Source organism: Sapajus apella, unplaced genomic scaffold (assembly GCF_009761245.1).
Source record: "Sapajus apella isolate SASKATOON/1434 unplaced genomic scaffold, GSC_monkey_1.0 scaffold2, whole genome shotgun sequence".
Classification (NCBI taxonomy): Eukaryota; Metazoa; Chordata; class Mammalia; order Primates; family Cebidae; genus Sapajus; species Sapajus apella.
This window is the reverse complement of record NW_022436942.1, coordinates 78,852,309-78,874,160: the sequence shown is the minus strand read 5'-3', so window position 1 is coordinate 78,874,160 and position 21,852 is coordinate 78,852,309. Positions and strand designations below refer to the sequence as shown.

General features: G+C 48.7%; 1 long non-coding RNA gene across 1 annotated transcript in view; it reads right to left on the bottom strand.

Moving 5' to 3' along the window:
* Positions 1-11,663: 11,663 nt before the first annotated feature.
* The window catches only part of LOC116525762, a 21,941-nt gene continuing 11,752 nt past the window's right edge, over positions 11,664-21,852 (bottom strand). Inside the window, exons 2-3 of the long non-coding RNA XR_004257809.1 lie at positions 16,138-16,279; positions 11,664-11,694 (exon numbers count right to left, since the gene is read on the bottom strand). This is a non-coding gene — a long non-coding RNA (uncharacterized LOC116525762). The remainder of the gene's footprint in view (positions 11,695-16,137; positions 16,280-21,852) is intronic.

Here is a 21,852-nt window from a genome sequence, read left to right as displayed (position 1 = left end):
TTTTCTAGGTAGAGGCAGTGCAAATGGCTTCCATTTGGCCTTTCCCACCATAGTAGCCCTTACCCTACCAGTCAGGGAGCTAATGTGGGGTTCTGCCAGCTGCTAAGTATGTCTATGCCAATCATGTAATCTGGCACTGGGGAAATAACCATAGGATGAGTTCAGGGACCCAATGGAACCACTGAAAGTCAGACCTGAGCTAAAACTTCATTACTTACCTGACCTCCATAAGCCCCTACTTTAACTGAAGGACCACAATGACATTTTGGATCTCCTGGAATCAACATCAGCTCAGAACTAGTGTCCAGTAGTCCCCCAAAAGTCTGATCATTCCCCTTTCCCCAATGCACAGTTACCCTGGTAAAAAGAGGTCTGTCTGGGAACAGATGGAAGAAAGATTAACAGTATAAATTGTGGGTATAGGAGGCCTCAAGGGGACTTGGCATCCCTCAAGGGAGGGCCAAACCCCACAATCAATATAGTGGGGTTCTTCCTCAAGGGGACTTGGCCTCCCCTTCATTCAAGGGGTTCTGGGTCTATAAACTGGTTCAAGTCTGGAAATTGATTGAGGGGCCGTGATTCTCTGTTTTTACAATTCAAATTAGTCTTTTGTCCACTTGACCTTGGAGTTTTCTGCTTATCCAAATTAAGTTAGAATACAGTAGGCTTCCTATCAATTTCCCTTCTAGGAACACTGATGAATTAGCCAATGCCAGAGCTCTACACAAATCAGACTATTCTGATTGCTGCTTTGCCTCTGCCGTCCATTATGGTAACTATACCCACCTAGCTTCTGACAGTTGAGTGCTGCCACTTGGCCCCTGACACCTCAGGATCCAATTATTCCTATTGCGTTTAAATTTTCTAATTGAGTGACTGCAGTTCCCACTGTAAGATCTGGCATACAGAGAAAAGCAATCACAGAGCCTTCAGGGATTCAGGTGCTCCCCTCTCAAATCTATTTCACAAAGTACTGTGAAGGGTGAAGGGTATGTCTTCTGGACCCTCCAGCAGGGATAAGTTGGTCTAAAGTGACTAATCCACCCCACCATCCCAGTCTCCCTAAGCCTTTGGATCCCTTCCTCCACATTAAACCAAGGGAGATCAGGCATTTCCAGACCACTCACAGTGGGCCATCTTTTGATCCATATTTCAGCTAACAAGCAAATCAACAGAACATTTTTTAACTCCCCAAGCTGCAACATTAAATGCAGGATCCCTGCTTAGTGGGTTCAAATCAATAAATTCAGCCTGATCCAATTTTATGGTTCTTCCACCATTATCCCACACCCTTAATACCCATTCCCATCCCTGTTCTCCAGATTTTTGCTTATATAAGTTAAAAAACTCAAGCAGTTCTTTTGGAGGGTAGCACACCCCCTTGGGGGTCACACTCTGAACCTCACCTCTAGGGGCCTGCCGGGACTTGAGTCTAGTTATGGATCTAGAAGCAGACAGGGGTGTTGGGGGTGGCTCCTGAGGAGAATCAGCAGTCTTGCCTGGCAACTGCCTCGGGGGGCCATCACTGTTGCCTCAGGCAGTGCAGGGTTAATTTCCTCACACAAAGGTGGACAGGCTGATGGCAGCATGGGTGGGGTGGGGGGGAAGGGATGTTGCCACCACTGAGGGTGGGAGGCTGTTTCCTCTGGCAAAAAAGGGTCATCAGAGTTTGCAAGGTCAGTGATCCCAGCTTCATCAGGGTCCTCCGACATGTCCCCATTCCAAGTTTCAGGGTCCCATTCCTTTCCAATCAATGCCCTCACTTTAACAGTAAACACCTGGTGAGGCTGTGCACACACCTTTCGTTGCAGGTCAGCCACTCTCATGATAAGAGCCTGTGTCTGGTTTTCCACAATTTCAGCCCTTCATCTACAGGAGATAAGACTCTCAGGGCAATTTTAGAAGACTTGAGGCTCAATATGTGCTTCTGGAGAGAAGTTAGAATCCCTGTGCTCATCCTTTTCTTTCATCACTTTGTTCAGCAAACTTAGAGGCAATCAACCAACTTTATTATATTCTTTGGTCAAAGGTGTTAGGTATAGAGTTACTAAACTCCTTGTCTCTCATGAGTGGTAAATCAGGAGTATAAAAAGCATTTATTTTGCATAACTCTCTAAACAGTTCATGCCAAGGACTATCAGTGTTCTTCATACTATTAGAAGCATGGTGGCTCACGCTTGTAGTGCCAGCATTTTGGGAGGCCAAGGCGGGCTGATCACCTGAGGTCAGGAGTTCGAGACCAGTCTGGCCAACATGGAGAAACCCTGTTTTGGTTGGGTGCGGTGGCTCATGCCTGTAATCCCTGCACTTTGGGAGGCCAAGGTTCATGGATCATGAGGTCAAGAGATCGAGACCAGCCCAGCCAACATGGTGAAACCCCATCTCTACTAAAATACAAAAATTAGCCGGGCATGGTGGCACCTGCCTGTAGTCCCAGCTACTTGGGAGGCTGAGGCAGAATAATCCCTTGAACCTGGGAGGTGGAGATTACAGTGAGCCAAGATTGTGCCACTGCACTCCAGCCTGGTGACAGAGGAAGACTCAGTGTCAAATAAAAAATAAAAAGAATGAAACCTTATTTCTACTAAAAATACTAAAGTTAGCCGGGCACAGTGGCACATGCCTGTAATCCCAGCTACTCAGGAGGCCAAGGCAGAATTGCCTGAACCTAGGAGGCAGAGGTTGCAGTGAGCAAGAGCGAAACTCCGTCTCAAAAAAAAAAAAAAAAAAGAAGTAAAGTCTTTAGCATTTTTGGGTCTAATCAGATTAAGCAGCCAACTCCAGAAACCCCAAAATCAACTAAAGAAATCCATCCTTAAAATTCTGTTCCTCAGCCAGGTGTGGTGGCTCACACATGTAATCCCAACACTTTGGGAGGCTAAGATGTGTGGATCACCTGGGGTCAGGAAATCAAGACCAGCCTGGCCAACATGGTAAAACCCCATCTCTACCAAAAATACAAAAAAAAATTAGCCAGGCATGATGACAGGAGCCTGTAATCCCAGCTACTCTGGAGGCTAAGACAGAAGACTTTCTTGAACCTGGGAGGTAGAGATTGCAGTGAACCGAGATCACGCCATTGCACTCCAGCCTGGGCAACAAGAGCGAAACTCCATCCAAAAAAAAAAAAAATTATGTTTCTCTAGAACTACCCCATTCTCGGTTCAAAATACCAAAATCTGTATTTTCAGGATCCTCTAAAGGGACAGAATAGGACAGATGTACATACGAAGGGGAGTTTATTAAGGAGTATTGATTCACACGATCACAAGGTGAAGTCCCACAATAGGCCGCCTATAAGCTGAGGAGCAACAAAGCCAGTCTGAGCCCCAAAACCTCAAAAGTAGGGAAGCCCACAGTGCAGCCTTAAGTCTGTGGCCGAAGGCCCAAGAGCCCCTGGCAAATCACTGGGGTAAATCCAAGAGTCCAAAAGCTGAAAACTTGGGAGTTCAATGTTCAAGGGCAGGAAGCATCCAGCACAGGAGCAAGATGAAGGCCAGAAGGCTCAGCAAGTGGGCTCCTTCCACCTTCTTCTGCCTGCTTTATCCTAGCCACGCTGGCAGCTGATTAGAGGGTGCCCTCCCAGATTCAGGGTGGGTCTGCCTCTCCCAGTCCACTGACCCAAATGACAGTCTCCTTTGGCAACAACCTCTCAGGCACACCCAGGAACAATACTTTGCATCCTTCACTCCAGTCAAGTTGACACTCAGTATTAACCATCACACCCAGTAAAAAAAAATAGGCTAAATAACCGAACAAATACTTCACAGAAAAAGACATACAAATGGCAAATAAGCATGATGAAAAGATGCTCAATCTCTTTAGTCGGCAGGGGAGTACAAATTAAAACCATAATAAGACACCACTACACATAGACTAGAATGGCTAAAATTAACAAGATTGATGATACAAAGTGTTGGCGAGGACATGGAGCAACTGGAGCTCTCTTAAGCTGCGGGTGGGAGTGTAAAATGGCACAATTACATTGGAAAAGTTTAGCAGTTTCTTATAAAGTTAAATATATACTTCCCATATGATCTAGTAATTCTCCTAGCTATTTGCCTGAGACCAGTGAAAATATCTGTCCACGCAAAAGGCATACATGAACCTCATAGCAGCTTTATTCAAAAGGCCCCAAACTGGAGACAACCCAAATGTCACTTAACAAGAGAAGTGAATAAATGACCTGTGTTATATTGATACAGTGGAATAGTATTGAGCAATAAAAAAATAAGTAATTACTAGGCCAGGCACAGTGGCTCACACCTGTAATCTCAGCACTTTGGGAGGCCAAGGCAGGAGAATCTCTTGAGGCCAGGAGTTTGAGGCCAGTCTGGGCAACATAATGAGACCTCCATCTCTACAGAAAAAAAAAAAAAAAAGAAAGAAAAAGAAAATTAACTGGGCATGGTGATTCGTACCTGTAGTCCCAGCTACTCAGGAGGCTAAGGCAAGAGGATCGTTTGAACCAGGCTGGTCTCAGACTCCCGACCTCAGGTTATCTGCCCGCCTCACCCTCCCAAATTGCTGGGATTAGAGGTGTGAGCCACCCCATTGGCAGTATCTGTTCTTATCAGTTGAATTTAGTGAAAGATAGCAGATGGGTGATTACCTAGAATAGGGCCAGGAGGATGGACTGCAAAGAGGCATGAGGGAAAAATTGGGGGATGAAAATATTCTGGGCCAGGACAGGCTCGCGCCTGTGATCCCAGCATTTTGGGAGGCCAAGGTGGGTGGATCACCTGAGGTCAGGAGTTTGAAACCAGCCTGGCCAACACGGTGAAACCCCGGGTCTACTAAAAATACGAAAATTAGCTAGGCATGGTGGCGCATGCATGTAATCCCAGCTACTTGGGAGGATGAGGCTGGAGAATCACTTGAACCTGGGAGGTGGATGTTGCAGAGCCGAAATTGCACTACTGCACTCCAGCCTAGGTGACAGAATGAGAATTCATCTCAAAAAAAAAAAAAAAAACTTCACCTGGGTTCAATTCTTGGCTCTGCCACTTCCTAGTTTACAATCTTGGGCAAGCTATTTCATTTATCTGTGACTATTTTCTCATCTGAAAAGTGAGAATAATACTTCCTTTAATAGTAAAGTGATAATAATAATAATTCTCTTATAGGATCTTTGTTTTTAGTTTTTTAGATAGCCCCAAAGGGTTTTTGAGACTTAAATGGAATGGAGTGCAGTGGTGCAACCTCGGTTCACTGCAACCTCTGCCTCCTGGGTTCAAGTGATTCTCCTGCCTCAGCCTCCTGAGTAGCTAGGATTACAGGCACCTGCCACCACACCCAGCTAATTTTTGTATTTTTAGTAGAGATGGGGTTTCATCATGTTAGCCAGGCTGGTCTCAAACTCCTGACCTCAAGTGGTCCTCCCACCTCAGCCTCCTAAAGTGCTGGGATTACAGGTGTGAGCCACCAATGGAATTTAAATGAGTTAATTTATTGAGAACCTTGGGAGCCAACCTCCATGAAGCCCTCCAGTGGTTTCTACTTCCTGGGATTCAAGCCCCTCTGCATTGAATAGGGCTGACCAGTGTGGCCAATAGCAGATTGTGGAAATGACAGCCTGTGGTTTTTGAGATGAAGGAGGCCATAAAACACATTGATCACTCTTTTTCTTTTTTTCTTTTTTTTTTTTTTTGAGACAGAGTCTCGCTCTGTCGCCCAGCCTGGAGCACAGTGGCATGATCTCAACTCACTGCAACTCCTGCCTCCCAGGTTCAAGAGATTCTCCAGCCTCAGCCTCCCGAGTAGCAGAGATTACAGGTGTCCGCCACCACACCTAGCTAATTTTTGTATCTTTAGTAAAGATAGGTCTCACCATGTTGGCCAGGCTGGTCTTGAACGCCTGACCTCAAGTGATCTACTCGCCTCAGCCTCCCAAAGTGTTGGGATTACAGGCATGAGCCACTGCACCGGGCCTGATTACTCTCGTGGGGAAGCCAACCACCATGCCATGAGGACACTCAAGCAGCCCTATGGAAAGGTCTGGATGGCAAGGAACTAATTCCTCCTGCCAGCAGCCAGCACCAGCCTGACAGCCATGTAGGTGAGCCAAGTACATCCTTCAATCCCAGGCAAGCCTTTGGGTGACTGGCTGACTTTCTTTAAACCTAAGTATTTTATTTAGTTTTTTTACTTTTGTGGGTACATAGCAGGTATATATATTTATGGGGCACATGAGATGTTCAGATATAGGCATAAAATGTGAAATAAGCACATCACAGTAAATGGGGTACATATCCCTTCAGGCATTTATCCTTCGCATTGCAAACAACCCAATCACACTCTCTGAGTTTTTTGTTTTGTTTTTTTATTTTGGGACAGAGTCTCCCTCTGTCACCAAGCTGGCGTGATCTTGGTTCACTGCAACTTCTGCCTCCCAGATTCAAGCAATTCTCCTGCCTCAGCCTCCCGAGTAGCTGGGACTACAGGCGCACACCACCAGGTCCAACTAATGTTGTATTTTTAGTCGAGATGGGATTTCACCATGTTAGCCAGGATGGTCTCGATCTCCTGACCTCTCGATCCGCCCACCTCAGTCTCCCAAAGTGCTGGGACTACAGGCATGAACCACCACGCCCGGCCTCTCTGAGTTACTTTTAAATGTACATTTAAATTATTAGGCCAGGCACGATGGCTCAGGCCTGTAATCCCAGCACTTTGGGAGGCCAAGGCGGGCAGATCACATGAGGTCGGGAGTTTGAGAACAGCCTGGCCAACATGGTAAAACCCCATCTTTACTAAAAATACAAAAACTTAGCCAGGCATGGTGGCACATGCCTGTAGTCCCAGCTACTCAGGAGATGGAGGCAGAAGAATGGCTTGAACTCAGGAGATAAAGATTGCAGTGAGCTGAGATTGCACCACTGCACTCCAGCTTGTGCAACAGAGCAAGACTCCAACTCAAAAAAATAAAAATACTAAATAAATAAAATTAAAAAGCTAAAATATAACAACAAATATATATATTATTGACCATAGTCACATCCTGTTGTGCTATCAAATACTAGGTCTTATTCATTCATTCACTTTTCTTTTTCATTTATTTATTTTTTTGAGACAGGGTCTCTCACTCTGTCACCCAGGCTGGAGTGCAGTGGCGCAATCTCATCTCACTGCAGCCTCCACCTCCAAGCTCAAGCCATCCTCCCACCTCAGCCTCCCAAGTAGCTGGGACTACAGACGTGCACCACCATGCCTGGCTAATTTGGGATCGGGGGGCTTCAGGGGGAGTAGAGACAGGATTTTGCCATGTTGCCCAGGCTGTTATTCATTCTTTCTTTCTTTTTTTTTTTTTTTTGGTACCCATGACCACAGCTTCATGAACCAGAACCGCTCAGTTAAGCTGCTCCCAATTCCTGGCCCACAGAAACCATGTAAGGTAATAAATATTATTATTTAAGACCATTAAGTTTTGGGTAATTTGTTACATAGCAGTTAATAAACTAATATGAACACTACCAGTATAACAACTAACATTTATTAAGTATATATTCTATGGCTTACTATTCCTATCGCCATTACTATTGGCAGGTAAGAGGCTGGATATCCTCCATTTGCCCACCTAGAGCACTTTCCCAGCCCAGGGAGACTCAGCTGTTCAGACTCCACAAACAGCCTTCCATATCCTCTGGCTTCTAATCTGGTTTGGCCAAGGAGGAGGCTCCGGGAAGAGATAGAAGGGAGAAGGTGGAGTGACTCAGGGTATTTATACATCTGCTTCCTCCTGCAGGGCACCTCAGGCTGGCTGTCCCTTAACAGAGGTCACAGCTTACTTTTCTTTTTTTTTTTTTTTTGAGATAAAGTCTCGATCTGTCACCCAGGCTGGAGTGCAGTGGCGCAATCTTGGCTCACTCAAACCTCTAGGTTCAAGCAAGTCTCCTACCTCATCCTCCTGAATAGCTGGGACTACAGGCGCCCGCCACCATGCCCGGCTCATTTTGTATTTTCAGTAGAGCTGGGGTTTCACCATGTTGGCCAGGCTGGTCTCGAACTCCTGACATCAAGTGATCCACCCACCTCAGCCTCCCAGAGTGCTAGGATTACAGGCATGAGCCCCCTTGTCTGGCCAACAGCTTCTCTTAAAGTGACTCTCTCCACACAACTTTCTGGCCAGTGAAAACTGCTCCCTGCCATGTCTAAGGAGGTAACAGCTCTCCCATTATAACTAGTCTCAGCACTGCACTATTCCCTGCGATTTCTGTACACCTTGTCCACACCTAAATAACCCCTTTAGTCAGCCTTCCTTAAGTTACCCAATATGAGAATGCCATCTGTTTCCCACTGGGACTGACTGGCCACCCCAATTTAGGAACTCCTATTTAGCTGGGCACGGTGGCTCATGCCTGTAATCCCAGCACTTTGGGAGGCTGAGGGAGAAGGATCCCTTGAGCCCAGGAGTTTGAGACCAGCCTAGGCAATAGCAAGACCTCATGTTTACAGAACTTAAACAAAATTAGTTGGGCATGGTGGCAACTGCCTGTAGTCCCATATACTTGGGAGGCTGAAGCGACAGGATCAATGGAGCCCAAGAGGTAGAGGCTAGAGGCTGCAGTGAGCTAAATAAATAAATAAATCCTACTTTAGAGAAGGAAATAGAAATTCAAAGAGGAGCAAATGGGAAATCAACAGGGACCCCCCATCAGGGTGCTCAGCAGCCAATAGGCACTTGTGGATGCGTGATAAATATCTGAATAAATGAGTGAATGAATGACTTGGTGGGCACCGGGGAGGACCTACCCCCACCTACCGTAGGTGCTGGAACAGCAGGTCAGTATCTGAACTACTTCAGCCAGACACTGGTGACCAGATCCCCTGCCCAGCCTGGAGTCTAAGCTTCAGGAAGTCTTGCATTGGAAGGATTAACACACAGCCCGGGACACCCAGGAAGCAGCCCCCAACCTCAGTGAGAGACTCAAGAGTTATTTTTGAAAAGCAAGCAAGGCCTGCAGGCGGCCCTGGCAGAGGCAGAGCGCAGAGCTGGAAAGAAGAGCCAGGAGCAGAGAGAGAACAGACAGCTACCGAAGAACCCACACCCCGTGCCTGTGACGTGGGCCCCACGCATGGTGACATAACATGGTGGCAGAGGCGGGGAGGCGTCCTGTGACCCCTTGGGAATTTTAATTGTGGTAAAATATACATCACAGAAAATGCATCCTTGGGAGTTTTTACCGCTCCCACCCCAGGCTGAATGACATTGAGGACTGGGTTCCCACAGGAACAGGGAGTGGGAACACCAGCCAAACACATTTGCATCCAAATGGTGTGTGAGCTTTTGCTCAAGTCTGGGAAAATCCTGGAATTGGAGGGAGGGTCATGGCTCTGAGACAAAGTTGGGGACTGAGGATTACAAAACAGATGACAAAATTAGCGGTGCATGGTGGCACATGCCTCTAGTCCCAGCTACTTGGGAGGCTGAGGCAGGAGAATCGCTTGAACCCGGGGGTGGGGGATAGGTGGGGGCGGCGGCAGTTGCAGTGAGCCGAAATCACTTCGCTGCACTCCAGCCTGGGTGACAGAATGAGACCCTGTGTCAAAAAATAAAAATTAAAATAATAATAAAGAAAAAGGTGACATCCTCCATCCCTACAAAATAGTGGGGTGGCAGGAGTGGCTGTGGGCCCAGCAGGAGTCGGGCAAGGGAGCAGGTGCTGGCCCTCGAGGTAGGGCTGAGAGCTGCAGGGCACCCAGAGCGGCAGCTGATCAGAATGTGGCTAATGAACCGTGCAGGTGAAGGGAGAGGTGTCTACAACGGGGCGGGGGTCACAGGCAACCAGAGGTAGCCATCGAGGCCCCAAAATAACTCCTGCTTCAGCAGAGAAACTGGAACTAATCAACATGGGAATAATCTGAAAATCCCTCAGAGAGAGGCTGCTAAGAGGGCTTGTCTCCAAGCGGGGCTTAGAGGGGAGGAAAATAAACAAAAGGTGTGGTTTGTCCTGGAAAATGGTGCTAATTTGAAAGCAAGGTCTTCCTAGGGCCTCGGTCAGAGGGTCGTCAGTAGCTAATATCTATTGAGCACCTACTGTATGCCTGATGCTGTCGCATATGGCTAAGCATGTGAGCTTTGAAGTCAGGCTGCCTGAATTGGAATTCCTGCTCTACTTCCTACTAGCTGTGTGACCTCCAAAGAGTTATTTCCCCATTCTGAGCCTCAGTTTCCTCATCTGGAAAATGGGGATAAAATTCATACCTGCCCCATAGGGTAGTGAGAGTAAATGCTCAATGCATATGAACTTTTATTAAAATAGAAATCTTTCCAGGAGCTGGGCGCGGTGGCTCACAACTGTAATCCCAGCACTTGCGGAGGCTGAGGCGAGTGGATCACCTGAGGTCAGGAGTTCAAGACCAGCCTGGCTAACATGGCAAAACCCCAACTCTACTAAAAATACAAAAATTATCTGGACATGGTGGCAGGCACCAGTAGTCCCAGCTACTTGGGAGGCTGAAACAGGAGAATCACTTGAACCTGGGAGATGGAGGCTGCAGCGAACTGTGATTCACTGTGACTCCAGCCTGGGTGACAGAGAGACTCTGTCTCAAGAAACAAAGCCAAACAAAAAAATATTTCCAGCAATGCTAGGGGAAGAGGGTTAGGTTTTGTCTCCTTATTCTACAGGGTAGTGAACCAAGGTTCAGAGAGCCCAAGGTCACATGGCTAATAAGTGAAAGTGTCAGGATTGTGACCCATGTGGTTCTAAGTCAGAAGCATTCACTAGCCCGGGCCACCCTGGTCGCTCCTCAGTGGGCAGAAAGGAAGGCCATGGCCTACAGGCAGGACCCAGCCCCTCAACCGCTGCCTCTATCTGGGACCCCCGCAGGGAGGCAGATACAGCAAGCACGTGGGAAACAGCCTCTGGTCGAGACATGTGCAGTGCAGAGGAAAGACCACTGCCCTTGACCGTGGAAACTTGGCTGAGTTCTTTCCTCCCTCTGGGCCTCAGTTTCCCCAGTTGCAGAACAAGGGGCGGTAACAGGTGATTTGAGTCCTGGAGAGTCTAGATTCTTGCTCCCTGGTTCTCTGGTGAGTGTCCAGTGCCAACAGCAGTGAAGAGGACAAGAGAGGGACCTGGGCTGATGCCCGGCGGCCTCCCCTTTGTCGCTTCCCTCCCTTCCCCTGGTGAATAGTTCCAGGCAGAAGGAACAGCAAAAGCAAAGGCCTGGAAATGAGAGCGAGCATGGCATGTTTAGGGAGCTGCAGGTAGAATTATCGAGTCACTCGGTTTATTCATTTATTCAATTATTTAATCAACGTTTAGTAACCCAGTTTATTCATTTGATTATTCAACCAGCGTTTATCACTGTGTGCCAGCCAGTGTTGGCGTACTGGAGATACAGCAGTGAACAAAATAGATAAAACCACCATCTTCACAGGGCTCATTCTTTCTTTTTTTTTTTTTGAGATGGGAGTCTTGCTCTGTTGGCAAGGCTAGAGCGCAATGGCGTGATCTCAGCTCACTGAAGCTTCCACCTCCTGGGTTCAAGCAATTCTCCTGCCTCAGCCTCCTGAGTAGCTGGGATGACAGGCATATGCCACCACACCTGGATAATTTTTTGTATTTTTAGTAGAGACGGGGTTTCCCCGTGTTGACCAGGCAAGTCTCAAACTTCCACTCGCCTCGGCCTCCCAAAGTGCTGGGATTACAGGCGTGAGCCACTGTGCCCGGCCTCATGGGGCTCATTCTAATTGGGAGAGATAGAAAAACCAAGTAAACAAATCGATACCCAGGACCATTCCCGCATGGGATAAGCATTTATGTGAATAAAAGCTAATATGTTTAAAGCATTTGCTATGCTTAGGCATTGCTAACAGATGTGAGATAACTTGATCCTTGTTTCCACACGATGGGGCTGCAATCATCACCCCCACTTTACAGCTGAGGAAACTGTGGCTTAACAGAGGAGTTAAGTAAGCTGCTCAATGCTACACAGCACTGGAGCAGGTGGAGCTGTGATTCAAATCCAGGCCATCTGGCACCATCGTGCCGGGTGGTGAGGAGCGCACTAACTAGGGCAATTTGTCCAGGGAAGAGCCCTCTAAAGAGGTGACATTTGAGCCAGGACGCATGAGAAGACATCCACCATGTGAAATCCAGGAGGCAGAAGGTTCCAGATGGAGGGAACATTGAGTGCAAAAGCCCTGAGGCACAGACTTCCCACAGGTTGGGAGAAGAGCAAGGAGGTCAGTTTTAGCTCGCGCAGAGGACAGAAGAGGTCAGAGCGGCACGCAGGGCAGACGCCTGGGGTTGGGGAGGAGCCTCTTTGGTCCTCCTCGAGGAGGCCCAGGGGACGTTCCCAGGATCCTCCTGGCCGGTCTGAGGGATGCCTGGGAAGCAGGGCTAACATGGTTCTGAGAGGCGTGGCTCCCCTCCTTTCCCCACATCGGCCGATGAGGTGCAGGCAAAGCTGATTTTCCCCAGGGCCCGTTGCTGGGAAATGACTGAACTGGAACCTGCTGTGTGTCCTTGGCCAGCACCACCCACAGGTGGCCACCTCCCTGATGATGGGTACAGGGAAAGGCCTGTCTCATTCCTCCCTCTTCACCCTAAATCCATATCCTCCCTGGCCCTGTACTTCCCACAGAGCCACAAATGAGGGCCTCCCATTCCCCTGCGGACACTGGACCACCTAGCTCCTGCCCTCAGGGTGCCTCTACCCCCACCCCCGAGGCCTGAGTCCAGTCCCAGCTCAGTGAGGGAATGAGGTGTTCCCCAGCTTGGTCTCAGAGGGTCTGAAAGTCCAGAGTCTGGCCTTAGGGAGAAATCTCAGGGGCTGGAAAGGGATCCACGTTCCTAGGAATATAGACCTAAATTAAGAGTTCAGACTCTACCCCACGTGGTCTTGGGAAAGGGGCTTCACCTAAGTCTCAGTTTCATCATCTGAAAAATGGGAATCATCACACTACCTGCTTCATAGGGTCACTGTGAAAATTAATATAATATGGTTGAGAGGGGGCTTTCTGGGGCTGGAAATGTGCTATATCTTTACCTGGGAGGTGATATATAAAATTCAATGAAAGGTATACTTGTAGGCCGAGTATGGTGGCTCACGCCTGTAATCCCGGAACTTTGGGAGGCCGAGGCGGGTGGATCACTTGAGCTCAGGAATTCGAAACCAGCCTGGCCAACATGGCCAAACCCCATCTCTACCAAAAATACAAAAATTAGCCGGGCTTGGTGGCACGTGCCTGTAATCCCAGCTACTCAGGAGGCTGAGGCAGGAGAATAGCTTGAGCCTAGGAGGCGAAGGTTGCGGTGAGCCAAGATCGTGCCACTGCACTCCAGCCTGGGCAACAGAGGGAGACTCCAACCCCACAAAACACCACCACCCCCTAGATTTATGCATTTTACCATATGTATGTTATAACTCAATTATTTTTTAAATGCAAAGTGCCTGACCCCTGGCTAGCACCACATAAATGTTAAGGTTGTATTAGCATAAAAAGTTCCATAAATATTTATTGAATTGGCCCTCGTAAGTACCCTTCTGTGTTTTGTTTATCATGTATTCGATTCCCAGGGCTCCTGGGGCCTGGATGCCTAAGGCAGCTCAAACTCAACATGTCCATGGCTGAATTATTTCCTTCACTCACTCTCACTCTACCCCAGGCTTCTCTAACTGGCCAGTGGCTCAATCCAGAAACGTGGATGACACCCTGCCTGCCTTTTACTGCTCTTCTTCTTTCCAACCCCTACTGCCAATTTATTACCAAGACTTCCTGTAGTAGACTCTCTCCAAAGACGGTCTCCAACCATTCTTCCCCTCCCTATAAGGCATGCTGACCTCCTAACAAGAGGTAGAGATTGAGGCCGGGCACAGTGGCTCACACCTGTAATCCCACCATTTTGGGAGGCCAAGGTGGGCAGATCACCTGAGGTTAGGAGTTCGAGACCAGCCTGACAAACATGGCGAAACCCTGTCTCTACTAAAAGTACAAAAAATAGCCAGGCGTGGTGGCACATGCCCATGGTCCCAGCTACTTGGGAGACTGAGGCACGAGAATTGCCTGAACCAGGAGGTGAAGACTGCAGTGAGTTGAGATTGCACAACTGCACTCCAGCCTGGGTGACAGAGTAAGACTCTGTTTCAAAAAAAAAAAAAAAAGAGGTAGAGATTGGCCAGGTGCAGCAGTTCACACCTGTAATCCCAGCATTTTGGGAGGCTGAAGCGGGAGGAGTGCTTGAAGCCAGGAGCTCCAGCCTAGAAGACATAGTGAGACCCTGTATCTACAAAAAAAAAAAAAAAAAAAAAAAAAAAAAAGAGAGAGAGCTTAAGCTGGGTAGGGTGGCTTTGTGCCCGGCATCTCAGCTACTTGGGAGCTTGAGGGAGGATGGCTTGATCCTGGGAGGCGGAGGTTGCAGTGAGCTGAGATGGTGCCACCGCACTCCAGCCTGGGTGACAGAGTGAGACGCTGTCTCAAAAACAAACAAGCAACAACAAAAAATAGATGAATGACATAAAGGTAGGAGCTAACACCATAGAACAATTAAAAGAAACCATAAGGCTGGGTACAGTGGCTCCGCCTGTAATCCCAGCACTTTGGGAGGCTGAGGTGTGTGGATCACCTGAGGTCAGGAGTTCGAGATCAGCCTGACCAACATAGTGAAACCCCGTCTCTACTAAAAGTAAAAAATTATAAACTGGTTATTCTAGTTAGAAATAAATAAACAGCCGGGCGCAGTGGCTCACGCCTGTAATCCTAGCACTTTGGGAGGCCGAGGTGGGTGGATCACCTGAGGTCAGGAGTTCAAGTCCAGCCTGGCCATCATGGTGAAACCCCATATTAAAAAAAAATAAAAATAATAAAATAAATATATAAATAAATAAATAAAAATACAAAGTCAGCTGGGCGTGGCAATGCAGGCCTGTAATCCCAGCTACTCTGGAGGCTGAGGCAGGAGAATCTCTTGAACTCGGAAGGCAGAGGTTGCAGTGAGCCAAGATTGTGCCATTGCACTTCAGCCTGGGCAATAAAGGCAAAACTCTATCTTAGAAATAAATAAATAAACCATAGGGATAAATCTTTGTGATCTAGGATTTAGCAATAGATTCTTCAATATGACACTGAAATCACAATCAACAAAATAAAAAACAGATAAGTTGGATTTCATGAAAAGTAAAAACTGGCTGCACGTGGTGGCTCACACCTGTAATCCCAGCACTTTGGGAGGCCGAGGTGGGTGGATCACGAGGTCAGGAGATTGAGACCAGCCTGGCCAACATGGTGAAACCCCATCTCTACAAAAAATATAAAAATTAGCCAGGCGTGGTGGTATGTGCCTATAATCCCAGCTACTCAGGAGGCTGAGGCAGGAGAATTGCTTGAACCCGGGAGGCGGAGGTTACAGTGAGCTGAGATTGCACCATTGCACTCCAGCCTGGGTGACAGAGCAAGACTCTGTTTCAGAAAAAAAAAAGGTCAGGCACGGTGGCTCACGCCTGTAATCCCAGCACTTTGGGAGGCCAAGGCAGGTAGATCACGAGATCAGGAGTTCGAGACCAGCTTGTCTAAGATGGTGAAACCACATCTCTACTAAAAATACAAAAAAAAATTAGCTGGGTGTGGTGGCGCACTTGGAAGGCTGAGACAGAAGAATCGCCTGAACCCAGGAGGCAGAGGTTGCAGTGAGCTGAGATTGCACCACTGCACTCCAGCCTGGGTGACAGAGTAAGACTCCGTCTCAAAAAAAAGAAAAAAGTAAAAACGTATCTGCATCAAATAACATTACCAAGAAAGTAAATAGGCAACCTGTAGAATGGGAGGCAATATTTGCACATCATATATCTGATAAGGATTTAGTATCCAGAAAATATAAAGAACTCAACAACAAAAAGACAAACAACCCTCCTAAAAATGGGCCAAGTAAGTGAACAGACATTTTTCCAAAGAAGATATACAAATGGCCAAAAAGTGTACACAAAAGATCTTCAACATCATTGGCTATTAAGTAAATGTAAATCAAAACCACAATAAGATATAACCCACTAGGATGGCCTTAACTTTTAAGAAGGAGGCAGAGCTCTTCCTGTCCTCCATCATGGTAAAAAGGAGAACCTCATGTGGGAACTTTGCATTCACAGGCTCTGCCTGGACATCTGTGTTGGGGAAAGTAGAGACAGACTGACCCAAGCAGCTGAAGCATCGGAGCGGCTCACAGCGCAGACCCTGTGTTTTCCAAAGCCAGATACACCGTCATATCCTTTGGCATCTGGAGAAACGAAGACTACTGTCTGCTGTATAGTTCCAGAGGCCAAAGCAAAAGAAATCCTGGAGAAGGGTCTAGAGGTGGAGGAATATGAGTTAAGAAAAAATAGGCCCGGCGCAGAGGCTCACGCCTATAATCCCAGCCCTTTGGGAGGCTAAGGCAGGTGGATCAAAATGTCAGGAGTTCAAGACCAGCCTGACCAATATGGTGAAACCCTACAGCTGGAGTCTCACTCTGTAGCCCAGGCTGGAGTGCAGTGGCACAATCTTGGCTTACTGCAACCTCTGCCTCCCGGGTCCCGGTTCAAGCAATTCTCCTACCTCAGCCTCCCAAGTAGCTGGGATTACAGCCACGAGCCACCATGCCCAGCTATGGGGCCCCTTTTCTAAGCGCACTCATCCACAGATGAGGGCTCCACTCTCATAGGCTGCTGACTTCCCAAAGGCCCCACCTCCTAACGCCACCACTTTGGGGGTGAGCATCTAAACATATGAATTTGGGGAGGACATGAACATTCAGCCCATTGCACTCATACATTGCGGCTGGGAGTGTAAAATGGTGCAGCTGCTGTGGGAAACAGTTTGGCAGTTCCTCAAAAAGTTAAACATAGAGTTACCATATGACACAGAAATTCCATTCCTAAAGAACTGAAAGCAGGGACTCAAACAGATACTTGTTCACCAATGCTCACAGCAGCATGATTCCCAGGAGCCAAAGGCTGGAAACAAGCCAATGTCCATCAACAGACGCATGGATAAACAAACTGTGGTCTAGCCCTACAATGGAATAGTATTCAGCCATCAAAAGGGATGAAGCGCTGACGCATGCTACCACATGTGTGGGCGCTGACAACATCATGCTAAGTAAAATGAGCCAGACACGAAAGGTCACATATGGTATGATTCCATGGGTCGGACATGTCCGGAATAGGAAAACCCACAGAGACAGAAAGCAGATGAATGGTTGTCAGTGCTGGAGGAGGGAGAATGGGGCGAGACTGCTATATAGGTATGGAGTGACAGCAAAGTGTGAAACTGGGAAGAGGTGGTGGTTCCACAACATTGCGAATGCACTAAACTGAGTTCCCCCAACCAACAGCCTTAACTGAGCACCGAGCTGGCAGCCAACCACGCCTGCCAGCCTCGTGGGTGAGGCGTGTGGACCTTCCAGCCATCCCAGCAACCCCATGTGATGCAGAACTGCCCTCTCACCCGCAGAATCGTGAGAAACAATAAAGTGTTGTGTTTGAAGCCACACAGTTTTGGGGGGATTTATTATGCAGCAAGAGGCAACCAGTTCTTCCTCTAAGCGCTTTACAAAGGCATCCACTTCCCTCTATCCTTACGACTCTCATCCGAGTCTGTCCTCTCCCTCCAGTCCAGCCGCCTGAGGTCTATCCTTCCCCGCAGCCAGAGGGAAACTTCTAGCTCCCGATTTCATTCTCTCAGCCCTCAAGGATCAAGTAACTCAGTATCCAAGCCCTCAGTGTGGCCAGCAAGGCCTTGAGGGACCTGTCCCTGCCCGTTTCCGCAGCCCTAGTCCCGCTCACCCACACCTTTATCCCCTATGACACAGTTCCTGGAACTCTGTACAGCCCTTCCTCAGCACAAGCAGTTTCCTCCTCCTACAACACTCTTTCCTACCTCCTCTCTCTTCCCCTGGCTCTTTTTCTCCTTCAGACCTCAGCTCAGACACCACCAGTTCCAGGAAGCCTTCCCTGACCACCTGGGCTGAGGTACATGCCTCCTCTAGGCACCTGTTTGCCCCCGTTCTTACAAGAGCCATAGCTGCTCTTGCCTTTTTTTTTTTTTCTTGAGATGGAGTTTCACTCTTGTTGCCCAGACTGGAGTGCAGTGGCGTGATCTCAGCTCACTGCAACCTCTGCCTCCTAGGGTCCAGCAATTCTCCTGCCTCAGCCTTCTGAGTAGCTGGGATTACAGGTGCCCGCCACCATGCCTGACTAATTTTTTGTATTTAGTAGAGATGGGGTTTCACCATGTTGGTCGGGCTGCTCTTGAACTCCTGACCTCAGGTGATCCACCCACCTCAGCTTTCCAAAGTGCTGGGATTACAGACGTGAGCCACCATGCTCAGCCTTTTTAACAACCTGCCTCTCTCACCACCTAATGAGCAATATCGGAGCAGGGACAAAGTCTTTCTTGTGTTCTCAGAGTGAACACAAGGAAGTGCAGGCCTGGGACACAGTAGGTACTCAGGGAAACTCAGGGGAAGGTGGGTGGAAATTCTGCAATGCAGGCTTGGGACCTCACATCTCACATGAGACTGGCGCATGCGTGAGACTGGGCTGTAGGATTCCCCAGCCTCGCTTCTCCCAAGAAGGCCCTGGCCACTTGGAGAGGCCTGGAGCAGAGGCCAGGGAGGGACCACTGGGGGCTGAGGTCATGAATGTCCAGGCCAAGGGCGTGGAGCCCTCCTCCAAGTGCCCAGCGCCTGGGCAGTAACAAGTGAACCACATGTCTGTCTCCCCAATAAAGAGTGTCCCAGGCCAGGCGCAGTGGCTCATCCCTGTAATTCCAGCACTTTCGGAGGCTGAGGAGGTATATCACTCAAGCTCAGGAGTTTGAAACCAGCCTGGGAAACATGGAAAAACCCCATCTCTATACAAAATACAAGAAAATATTAGCCAGGCATTGTGGTGCATGCCTGTAGTCCCAGCTACTTGGGAGGCTGAGGTGAGAGGCTCGCCTGAGCCCAGGAAGGTGAAGGCTGCAGTGAGCCATGATAGCACCATTGCAATCCAGCCTGGGTGACACAGTGAGATTCTGTCTCAAAAAAAAAAAAGTGTCCCGCTAAAGAATGTCAGGCAGTCGTTCCTTGCATGGGGTGTGCAGGCAGGCAAACTGGGTTTCAAATCCTAGCTCTGCTACCTTCCAGCTATGTGACCCTGAAGGAGTGACTTCACCTCTCTGATGTTTGCTCTACTCATCTGTAAAACTGGGCATGATATAGCCAGGTGCAGTGGCTCATGCCTGTAATCCCAGCACTTTGGAAAGCTGAGGCAGGCGGGTCACTTGAGGTTGGGAGTTTGAGACCAGCCTGGTCAACATGGGGAAACCCCGTCTCTACTAAAAATACAAAAATGAGCCAGGCATGGTTTCACACATCTGTAATCCCAGCTACCCGGGAAGCTGAAGCAGGGAGAATTGCTTGAACCTGGGAGGTAGAGGTTGCAATGAGCCCAGATCGTGCCACTGCACTCCAGCCTGGGCAACAGAGTAAGCGAGACTCCATCTCAAAAAAAAAGAAAAAACTAGGCATGATAATAGTCACTCATAGGTTATCATGAGGAGTACATGTGATAACATGTAAAAATCACTTAGCACAGGTGCCAGCACATGGCAGGCTCCCTGAAACGTTAACTAGGTTTCTTCTTTACCCTGTGAGCTATAATAATCTGGGTCTTGCACTGTGCCTGGCACACTGTAGGTGCTCAAGCAATGCCTTAGGAATCAATGAATTAGGAATCTGAACCCAGCATGGTAGCTCACACCTATAATCCCAGCACTTTAGGAGGGCTAGACAGGAAGATCACTTGAGGTCAGGAGTTCAAGACCAGCTTGGATAACATCGTGAAACCTCAACTCTACTAAAAGTAGAAATAAAAATTAGCCAGGCGGCTGGGCGCGGTGGCTCATGCCTGTAATCCCAGCACTTTGGGAGCCCAGGTGGGCAGATCATGAGGTCAAGAGATCGAGACAATCCTGGCCAACATGGTGAAACCCCATCTCTACTAAAAATACAAAAAAATTAGCCAGGCATGGTGGCACATGCCTGTGGTCCCAGCTACTCAGGAGGCTGAGGCGGAAGAATCGCTTGAACCCAGGAGGGGCGGAGGTTGCAGTGAGCCAAGATTGCGCCACTGCACTCCAGCCTGGCGACAAAGCAAGATTCCGTCTCAAAAAATAATAATAATAATAAATAAATTAGCCAGGCATGGTGGCAAGCACCTATATTCCCAGCTACATAGGAGGCCAAGAGGAGAGGATTGCTTGAGCCCCCGGAGTTCAAGGCTGCAGTGAGCTATGATCGTGCCACTGCACTAAAGCCTGCAAGACAGAGCAAGAACCTATCCCCAAAACACAACAACAAAAAAGGAATCCGGGGAGAACACAATAACAATCATAATAGTGCAAAGAATAATCCACCCAACCATTAAAGGAGGTGGGTACTCTCCTTGTGCCCATTTTATAGATGGTGGAATTGAGACCCCAGGGCATGCAGGACATAGGTAGTAGAGGCTGGATTTTTTTTTCTTTTTTTTTGAGACAGAGTTTCACTCTTGTTGCCCAGGCTGGAATACAATGGTGTGATATAGGCTCACTGCAACCTCTGCCTCCTGGGTTTAAGTGATTCTCCTGCCTCAGCCTCCTGAGGAGCTGGGATTATAGGCGTGCACCACCACACCCAGCTAATTCTGTATTTTTAGTAGAGACAGGGTTTCTCCATGTTGGTCAGGTGGGTCTCAAACTCCCAACCTCAGGTGATCCACCCACCTCGGCCTCCCAAAGTGCTGGGATTACAGGCATAAGCCATCTCCCCAGCCTAGAGGCTGGATTTAAACCAGGCAGTCTGAGTCCTCCAAGCCTTTAGCCAGCACCCTACACTGCTCTCAAAGCCCCAAGGCCTGCCTTTCCTGTAAGTCTGACTGCTGCTCACCAAACGGATCAGCTGCATGATCTCAGGCATGTGAACCTCTCTCCGGGGCTCAGTTTTCCCACCTTCCCTGAGAGGATCACAGGAGCCAGTGTTGAAGGACACTCCCTACTGGTCTAACAATGCAGGCCTTGGCCAGTGTCTGGCTGGAGCTGGTGACCCACTGACCAGCTAGCTTCAGCTGGGCCACATATTCCATGAGCTGGACTGTCACAGGTGGGTCACAGCATATTGACAGCTGTACTATCCCCTCCACATTGGTGAGGGTCTGGCCTCTGCCTATTTCCAGTCCCCCAGGGTCCTTGAGGGAGGCTGCAGCGGCCACCCCCAGATGTCTATTCCTGTCCCTGGCCTAGCGCCGTGCTGGGGAAGCAGCAGCTATTTTGAGGCCCTTCTCCCTCCAAGTGTGAGCGGTGGGAACGCGCTGGGAACATCCCGAACTGGGAGGCCGCCCGCCCGCCACAGCCTTGCCTTGGATCCGGGCCACACCCATCCTGTGGCTCTGCCTCTTCTCCTGAGATCAGCTCTGGCAATGTGATCAGCTCTGATTGCAGCCACCGCCCTGAGATAACCCAGAAGAACTGATTCCAAGGAGCTTCTGCTGGAGATGGGAGCACAGGGAGGCTGGACCTTGCCCTTGGGGAGAGAACTGGACCCACTAGCTGGGAGAAGGAACCACACTGAGCTTGAAACTGGGGATGACAACATTGAGGACAGTACTATAAAAATACCTGGCCAGTAGGTGCAGTGGCTCATGTCTGTAATCCCAGCATTTTGGGAGGCTGACGTGGGCGGATCACCTGAGGTCAGGAGTTCGAGACCAGACTTACCAACATGGTAAAACCCTGTCTCTACTAAATATACAAAAATTAGCTGGGAATGGCGGCGGGAGCCTGTAATCCCTGCTACTTGGGAGGCTGAGGCAGGAGAATCACTTGAACTCGGGAGATGGAGGTTGCAG